Raw genomic sequence first — 9,516 nt, 5'->3', positions numbered from 1 at the left:
TTTCCTTCTCTCTATCCATCTCTCCTCACAGTCTCTCCTCCTGACCTACTTCTATCCATCCTCCAGTCACGTCTCTCCCTCGCCACACTCTTCTCTTTTCTTTTTTTTCTCTTCACCTTCCTTTGTTTTTTGTTAACCCGTCAGTCCGTTTGGCCGTTTGCTTGTCAGCACTTCTCTGTGTTGAGTTAATTTTTCAAAGTTTGTTTCCATTCTTCATCTCTTGGCCTCTGCTGGTCTACCTGCCAGTCATAATTTCTGTGTAGATAATTGAAGTATTGAAATATTATGTGAACACATTTTATGCATCAAATAATACACTAAAGCTTTCAAGGTGCTCATTGTGTTCACTCACTGTCTCCTCTTTCATTACTTACTTTATACTGTTCTCTTCAAATTCAAAAAATTAAATTGGGCATTATACCTGCTTTTTAACTTGATCTCCTTCCCTCTTGTACTCCATGTTTTTTTTGTTATTGTTTTGTATACATTTCCATTTCCTTTGTGGACAACTTCTCCCCTTCTCTCTGTGCAGGCAGAAATATTCAGCATCTGCTCAGTGGGGAGCAGGAACTCTACAACACGCTGTCATTGTTTAACACTGCTTGGCATCAACGTGATTGTTACAGAGGCTTCAGTCTGGAGCAGTATCATTTTAAATATTCATGCGATCATGCCAGCTGCTCTGACCCACTTTGCTAACAGCTGAGCCTGCCCTCTCTCTGCCATCTCCGCAAGTTGTGGGTCAAATGATGCTTCACATGAGTGAAACACTGTAAATTCAACACCTGTAATCCCTGATATGAAAAATGTTTCACTTGAAGTTTGGTAGAATGACAGATATATTGGTTGGAAAAAGATTCTCAAAGACATGCAGCAATAGGTTCATTCAATCTTAGTTAAATAAACTATACCAAAATTATAGTACATACCCAAGAGGTTAGGGTGGTGGAGGGAGCTGTGGCATGTGCATATCAACAGAGTAATAGTGAGAAGTGTCAGGTTATATTGGCTGTGCTGCAAACCTGAATGAATATGATTAGATAATACTAGTCAGCTGATAGCCGCACAGCTGTGAATGGGCCTGTGATTACACTAGCATGAAAAACCTGATGATGGTGAAAGCATCACTTCCAGAGAATAAACATCTAATGTAAGATATGTCATGGGCTTTATATCATTTGAATAAACATTGTGTTATAACAATTGGATGAAGCAAACCACTCAAGTTTGGACAGTAATTATGAAGCTACTTCCAGCAACTGGTTATCATAGCTCAGCACAAATATTGAAAACAGGTCAAAACAGCTCAGTCCAAAAGTAACTAAATATGCCTACCAGCACCTTTAAAAGTCACTAATTACCATGTTATATCTCTTTTGTTTGTTCCAAACAAAAATGAGGTTTAAAATGACACATTGTGTTTTTTTTTTTTTGGAGGATTATGCACCTAGCAAAACTTGCTTGAAGCTGAGATAAGCTAAGCGGCTTAATATTTTCTATACGGTCATAAGAGTGGTATCGATCTTGTCTGGGCAAAAAGCTAATGAGCGTATTTCCCAAATTTTACAACTACTCCTGTAATATACAAAAAATGTCACATATTACTGCTTGAAATACTTTTTTTTTTACTAGCCAACAATAGCAGACAATCATGTGGAGAAGCCAGCCACTGTCTTTGCTCCTATTGAAATGAGCTAACACTGCAAGGCAGTGGGTATTGTGTGCCTGAATACTGGCTTTGTTTGACTGCTGATACAATGAACCAAGCTACAGCGTGGTCAGGGGCAGATACGTCGACTCATTTAAGAATACAAGACGATGAACTGCTCACAGTCCTTAAAGAATTGTATTCAAACAATGGGAAAGTTTTCATTAGTCTGGTTCATGTCCATATGTGCCAATACAGTAGACTTCAAAGACGCCATTAACCGCTGGAGCCCTGCACATCCATAATAGAGAACGGGAAAGACAATAGTAAAATGTATGAATATGGGAATGGAAATAATAGAGGATTGGCTCAGCTGTGAGTTGGCATGCACTTCCTTCTTCGCCAGCCAGCGAGACATGCATGCTGGGAATCTGGCAGAAGGGCTGATTTGCACTTCTCAGTTTTTAGTCATGAATGATCTATTTTCATTTTTCCACTGCCTCTCTCATATGAGCGCACACACACACACAAACACACGCTCTCCAGGTTGCCGGGTGACTGCCGTAGCTAACCTGTCAAGATCCAGAAAGAATCAAGGATAATGGGAAAGATGGGGCATTTCTTCAAGGATGACCCGTGAAAGAGGACCCGTAAAATATCACTGCAGCGTCAGTCTCATCAGCTCTGCGCATATGGAGGGAGAGGCACGCACAGAAAGAAGTGGAAAGAAATATGAAGGAGAAAAAAAAAGAATATGAAATAATGGCTTGAGGTTTTAAAAAATGCAATGCACCTTCTGCCCTGGTACATGCTTTCATATCTATTTTGGATGAAGACTTTGTAGCTGGGGAATTTTAAGGGGGGGGGAGTGGTAGGAGTTGATGTACAAACGTCGTGGAGATGGGTGCATTGCAGTTGCACTCTCACATGCATATGTCCTCTTGCACACACACCGGACATAAAAGAAGGTGTTAGTGAAGGCCGCTGACAATTGACGGTTGCTTGAAATGCCTTTGAGGGGCAGGGAAGAAGGAGAGAGGAGAGAAATGTAGCAGAAATGCTGCAAGAAAGACTGAGAGGAAATGATAGAGCGAGAGGCAGAGGCAGTATGAGAGCAAATGAGTGTGACAAAGAGAGATGATAGCCACAGCACATGGGAAATATGCTACCATCATAAGGGCAAAATTGAGGAGTGCCTAGGGGGCAATTTCTCTATCTTGCTCCCCCAGTCTTCTCCTCCTCTTGCCCTGTTTTCCCATCTCTCATCCGTCTTGAATAACCTGCTTTTTCACTTCCACTTCTTTCCTTTCTATTTCTCATTCTTTCACATTCACCTCCTATCCTACAACATGTTAGCACAAGCAACTGTCCAGGTTGCTGACACTTGGTGACTTAAAGGAGCTAAACAAGTCTGAGCCCTTAGGCTTCCAGGATCTGCAGGGTCAGCACTTTTTTTTTTTTTTTTTACCATACCATAATATAAATGTCTAAACATCATTTTGAAGTCTCTGGAAACTGCTCACTGCTTCATCTGACTGTTTTCCAATATGTCACCTCTATTGTTAAAACTAAGGTTAAGGTTGGAGAAAGAATGTGGTCATGGATAAAATAAACCAATGTTGGCCATAATTCTACATTTACAAAGATGATACATTTTCAGTTTTTGGTGATACTGTCAGAAAGGTGATCATTCCACTTTATGTTTATTACTGAGGTTGCAGAGAATGGGACTTGGCTGCATTATATTGAATGGTATCCATCCATTAACATACTACATGAGGGAGGCATCACTGAAATCACAGATAAAAAACAGATAATAATGTATACAATTAGATTTATAGATAGATTTTTTGTTTTGTTTTGCCAAGAAGAAGGTCACTGAATGAAATGTGTAAGGGAAAATTATTAAATTATTGGGAATCTAAGTAAGCTTGCTAGGGATATTTTGATAGATTTAATACATTTCCTTGCTTGCGTTGGAGCCCAAACACATATAAGAAAATCCAACACATCATATATCAAAATGTATTTCCTTTTCTTCTTTAAAACAACCTGCCTTCATGTAGAATCCATCAGTTTGATTCACTGAACATAATGAAGAAGCACATTTAGCATAAAGCTGTATGTTTACGCCACTGAAAATAGCCTGAGAGGGCTTCTGACTGTGACTTAATGAGAAGGAAAATACCAACACCATTTAGCAGAGTGCTGCTCACTTGAAATTGGCCTGCATTTTCCCTTTCTACCTCGGATAACATGAGAGGACATTACTGGGGATATTAGATGGGGGTAAACACAGATCAACGACAAGAAAGAATAGCGCAACAGGCTTATTCAGAGAGTCACTCATCAGACTTAAGTCACAGATATACTCCCATGGATGCGTACATGGTCTGCTGTGGACACCATGTAAGTGTAATAGTTGTGTATGATATACTACTTTCTGAAGTGCGCTTGGAGGATGCGTTCCACACGTGTGGTAGATTGGTAACAAATTGGAGGTACACGGATGTCCACAGAGACTAAGTATACACCCTCTGACCATGAAATGTACATCATACGGACCCTACCTAACCATCACGAAGTCACGGACACGGAAAGTGTCATTTCAGCTTTACCTTCTTACAGGAGAGCTGTTCCTTAACACACACACACACACACACACACACACACACACACACACACACACACACACACACACACACACACACACACACACACACACACACACACACACACACACACACACACACACACACACATATACACACAGTAACTCTTATTTAGCCATCACTCCCTCATTCCTGTCTCCCTCCTGCTTCTTATCCCTACTCCCAATGCTTACTTTTCTCATTCTCTCTCTCGTCTTTATTTCTTCACTTCTTTGCTTTTACTCTCTTCCCTCACTTGCTTCCTCTTTTCTCTGGTCTTTCGTTGCAATTTTATAACTCTCTCTCTCTCTACCTTCTTCTCTGTTTCTACCCGTTGCTCCCTCTCTCTGCCACTCTCTCAATGCGTCATTTCTCCTTCTTTCACTATCGGGATCTTTTCTCAGTCGTGTCTTGTTGTATTACAAACTCTCCTGACAGAAAATCAAAGGTAGATGCAGAAACCACAACTTACAGAGGAATCAAGACACACACTGTGCAGACATATATACACATACAACAAACATCAGCTCAGTGTTTTCCCACTGCCATAAAGTTTGCTTCCTTTAAAGTGCCACTGCTTCTCAGTTGGTTTCGATTACCTTCTATTTTCACTTGACTGTGCTATTTTACATGAATTCATCAGTAGTTACTTGAATCAAACTTTTCAGACATAGATCAACTATGATGTTTATGTATAGTTCAATAAAGTGCACTACGAATATGTTAGTGATGTGAGCACATTAAGTTATGATCTTTAAGATTTTCATAACATTTTACAACATTTGCAAGTATTTACATTGTATTGTACTTTTAATTTTTAGTGGTGGAGTCTACCATTCCCGCTCTGGATTTAAACCACTGATTGTATATAAAGGTGGATAAAGAGTCTCCTCTTCCTGCTGCTATCCAAAATTGAAGCCAATAGCTCCTTTCTGGGAGCTGCCATATTGCTGTGTGACATCATTTGGAGCCAGAGTCTATGCAGTAGAGTCTGGCGCCTGACAGAGGTTTAAGAGCAGCTGTGACAGCTGTCAATTGCTGCACCCCCTTTTCATATTACTAAATAACTAATTAAATACAAACTTATCAGAAAAAATAGCAGAAGGAAAAACATCAGTGAGATAAGAAGAACCTAAAATGACATGAAAATGTATTGGACCATATTTTCTAGTTTTGCTCATGTCCCATCTGCTAACATAGTCTGGGCGGGACTTATGACCTATACTGCAGCCAGCCACCAGGGGGCGATCAAGATGTTTTGGCTTCACATATGGGGAGCTGTCATATTTTACAGTCAATGATTGAAACACAACGGAATTCATGGAAAATAATGCATACATGTAATTCAGTGTAATTCAGTGTTACTGTTTGTAATTTTATCTTATCGATATCAGCCTCACTGTTTACTGAGAAAAGAATACTGATAATGGAACCCAAACATTTCCTACTGCCGCTACTTCACATTAAAAGTGTGGTGAAACACAGCATGGTTTTGATTATGAGGCAGCCACAAGAAGTGCAATGCATTTGTCCCCAAGGTAAGCTCTGATAGTGACTGACATTTTTAGCATTTTTTAAAAAGCAGATAAGTTTTAAATATTGCCAGGAGTATGGGAACAAGAAGGAGCCACACAACTCAACTCCTCAACTGAAATCTTAAGGATTATAACTTTAAAGTTTGAATGTTTAGTATTTTCATTCAGATGTGACCTTCCTAAGAAAAAAACCCTCTGCTGTATAAGCATTGAAGCGTTTTTTTGCATTTCTCTTTTGTTTGGGATTAACAGAAGAACAACAGTTTAATTAATGTGAGAAGTAATAACCACCATGGATGAACAGAAAAAAAGGAAATGGACATTTTGGTCCTACTTTGTGTTTGTCCTACTGCTGTTTCCAGGGTCAGGAATTATTCTCAATCTTTAAGCCAGCGTGGATGATAAATCATTGCAATGCCAAGAAAAAATTAAATTTGAACATTTGCAGTGTCATGACAACTTGACAAATTCCATCTGCTGAGGAAGATTATGTAATAAGATCATAATAGCAACTACATAGACTCTGTACTACTTGTGTTGTCTGTACTTCTGTTTATCAGATCAAGAATGGACTTTAAGTCTAAAACAAGCAAAACCCAGTGTTTGACTGACAGGTGATTACAGGCAAGCAAAAATCCCAGCAGGATGCACTTAAAGGCAAAGACAAATCAGAAAGAGTATGACTCACGAATTAACATCATGCGGCGCGACTGATCGCTCTAATTGTATGCACAATTTTACCCGTTTGTAGACAGATTCCCAGCGCGGCAATTGCTTCAAACTCTTCCAAATGCTGCACATGGACACCGACTGCAGCTGTGTCCACAGATGCAAATCACAGACAGGCAGTGGGATGGACACACACGTGCACACTTATAACCAGCTGACTCTAGTGTTGCTAGGTTACTTGGTGAACTAGGTTACTACATGTAGAACATATTTGCATAAATCTTACATGGGTGTTCATACAACATATGAGACAGAGAGAGAGAGTATAGCTGTCTGCTGGGATCAATGACGGTGATCAGCCTCATCTCTTCTTCGGAGGTTGCAGCCATGTCAGCGATGCAGCAAGCTTAGGACTTATTTGTGGGTGTTTGGTTGAAAATGTTTCACATACGAATGTAAATATGTTTGAAATGCAAATAGTACACATGCAAAATGTATATGTGCATCTGCATTTGCATAATGTATGTGTGTGGTTGCTTAGGCTGGTGCTTTGATGTTGGATTGCCATGCAGCTTTGAGGACAAAGCCAATTCAGAGGTGGACCAGCTCCTTTCCTTTTCTTTCCTCTTTTCCTTCATTTCCTTTCTTCTCTTTTCCTTCATTTCCTTTCTTTTCCTTTCCTTATTAGAGCTAACTAATATCAATGCTAAAAGCAGCAGTGTATAGTCTAATATCAAACAGATGGAGGAGGCGTAATAACACTTAATCTCATTAAGGTGCGAAAAATAAAAATAATGTAGCAGTCATCTTGGCTAAATGGGAAGTGTTTACATCATTTAGTTAAAAGCCAGGCTCAGTGGCTGCTATGCCACACACTGCATGAATCAATAACGGAATGGATTTTACTCACACACGCAGGTAGAAAAACAAACACAGATACACAGAAATATGAAAAAATGGGTCGTGCTGAGAGGTGTTCAATCACTCCTGGCGATGGGGACACAGCTGTGCAAGAGATAAGAGGTGACAATACTGTATTTTGTTTTTGTACTAACTCCTCCTGCTGGCTGCACTTGTACCACTATCTAACCCCTATCCATCTACAACCACCAATACCCCTCACACACACATGCACATTTATACACAGGCCACAGAGGCTGTTTTATGAGAGTACAGAGACCTGCATGGAAGATGCAGGTCATACAAGACTTTTCCAAGTATTATTGTGATTACAATGATGTAAGTGTATGTATTTGCCATCAATTGGAAATCCCACATATCTCAAAACAACACACTACTACAACAATACACACAACCTTAACCTGTAAACGTGTGACTTGATACTTTAACACGTATATTCTGTCCACATTCGACAATTCTGCAACTCATGATGTATGCCAATGTTCAGGTCAGTGCCATGAAATATGTGCCATATATGAAGTGAAGCAGAAAGTGAGGATGTGGATGTTGGGGTGGTGGATGTGCATAAAGAGATAGACATGCAATGTTTGCATTTTCATGAACTGTAACTTCTATTTCTGTTTTAGTTTCCTAACCCTGCTTAAACCATATTTCATTTTACATAACAATGATCTTTCCTTAACCGGCTGCCATGCACGGATATTGCATGAATTTTAAAAACATCAGCTTCAAACATAATCCAAGGTTTTTGCCTGTCAATGAGGTTGTGAATGTGATTTCAGTCACACAAAAATGAAGACTTGACAGCTTTGAGATTAGACTCCATCAAAAGCTTGACTTGACAAGAGCGTTGAAAACTGAACTATTTAAGTCTCATGTTTTGTCCTGGTAAATTCCAAGGAAAATGTAAAGTATAACATAGCAAGAGGCAGGCTGTGAATAACCACAAACCTTTAATATATCTTTTAGGACTATGCACTGAAATATTTTAGTGTCAACTACATAAAAAAACACAATTACACCTTGACCTTTTCCAAAAGATTTTTAAAAAATTCTTGATTTGAACATCATTTATTGTATCCCAGCCATCCTATGGAAAAGGATACAACGATATCCTATAGGCACAGTATCACCTCGAAATCATTGTCACTGAAAATGGCCCCTTTTCTCATATACCTGCCTCTGAAACACTCTTGTATTACTTTCATTTTCTCCTCTAGGTGGAGATGAGCGATGTATGTAATTCCAATATTGCAACGCTTACCTGCAGCCAGACAAAAATAATCTATTTCACTTAGTGATGAATTTGTCGGTGCTGCACCGTGGCTGTTTCTTGTTATTACTGTAGCCGTTTGTTTCAAACGTGTGTCACATAAAGCAAAAGAGAGACAGAGTAAAGCAGGGAGGAATAGAAAAGGAGAAAAAAATCCTTGAAAACCAGCTCATCTCACATCCAGTGGTTGCAGCTGTTTGCCATACGAATGTATAATTCTGTTCGCTCAATTCATATTCAGCACAGGGCACCGTGCACTTCTATTAGCCTAATATTATCCAAATCAAATTAACTGAGGGTAATTTCATTTCTGTAATAGATACTATCTAATAGGATAGGCACACTGCCATGTAGCATTACAACAGTGTTCCTTCAAAAAGACAGATAGTCACCCAACTCTGACGATATCTGACATTTAGTCAGGTCATGTAAAATCAGGTACACACACGAATTTGAATTTTATAAATTGGTGTTTTGGTTTATAGCTGCCTGTGAACTCCACGCAGTGAAAAGTCAGCAGAGCTATAAATGGAAAGGTCTCCTCATTCATTCCACTCTCCATTCACAGTTACGAATCAATGAGAATTGCTTGCAGAAAACAAGGGAGGGAGAGAGAAAAAAAAAGAGAGTGACATTCAGGAGTCATTCATTGAGGCTGCAGACAAAAGAACAAATATCACTAAGGAGGAAAAGTAAAAAAGTACTCAGCTATTGTTCCCCCCGTCTCATTATGAAGTACAAAATCGGCGCAATCTAACCAGGCAAAACAATGAGAGCAGACGAGAGCGAGAATGAAAAGAACAGGGAAAACAGGAGATA

The sequence above is a fragment of the Scomber scombrus genome, chromosome 16, assembly GCF_963691925.1.
Source record: "Scomber scombrus chromosome 16, fScoSco1.1, whole genome shotgun sequence".
Lineage (NCBI taxonomy): Eukaryota > Metazoa > Chordata > Actinopteri > Scombriformes > Scombridae > Scomber > Scomber scombrus.
This window is presented reverse-complemented; position numbering follows the sequence as displayed.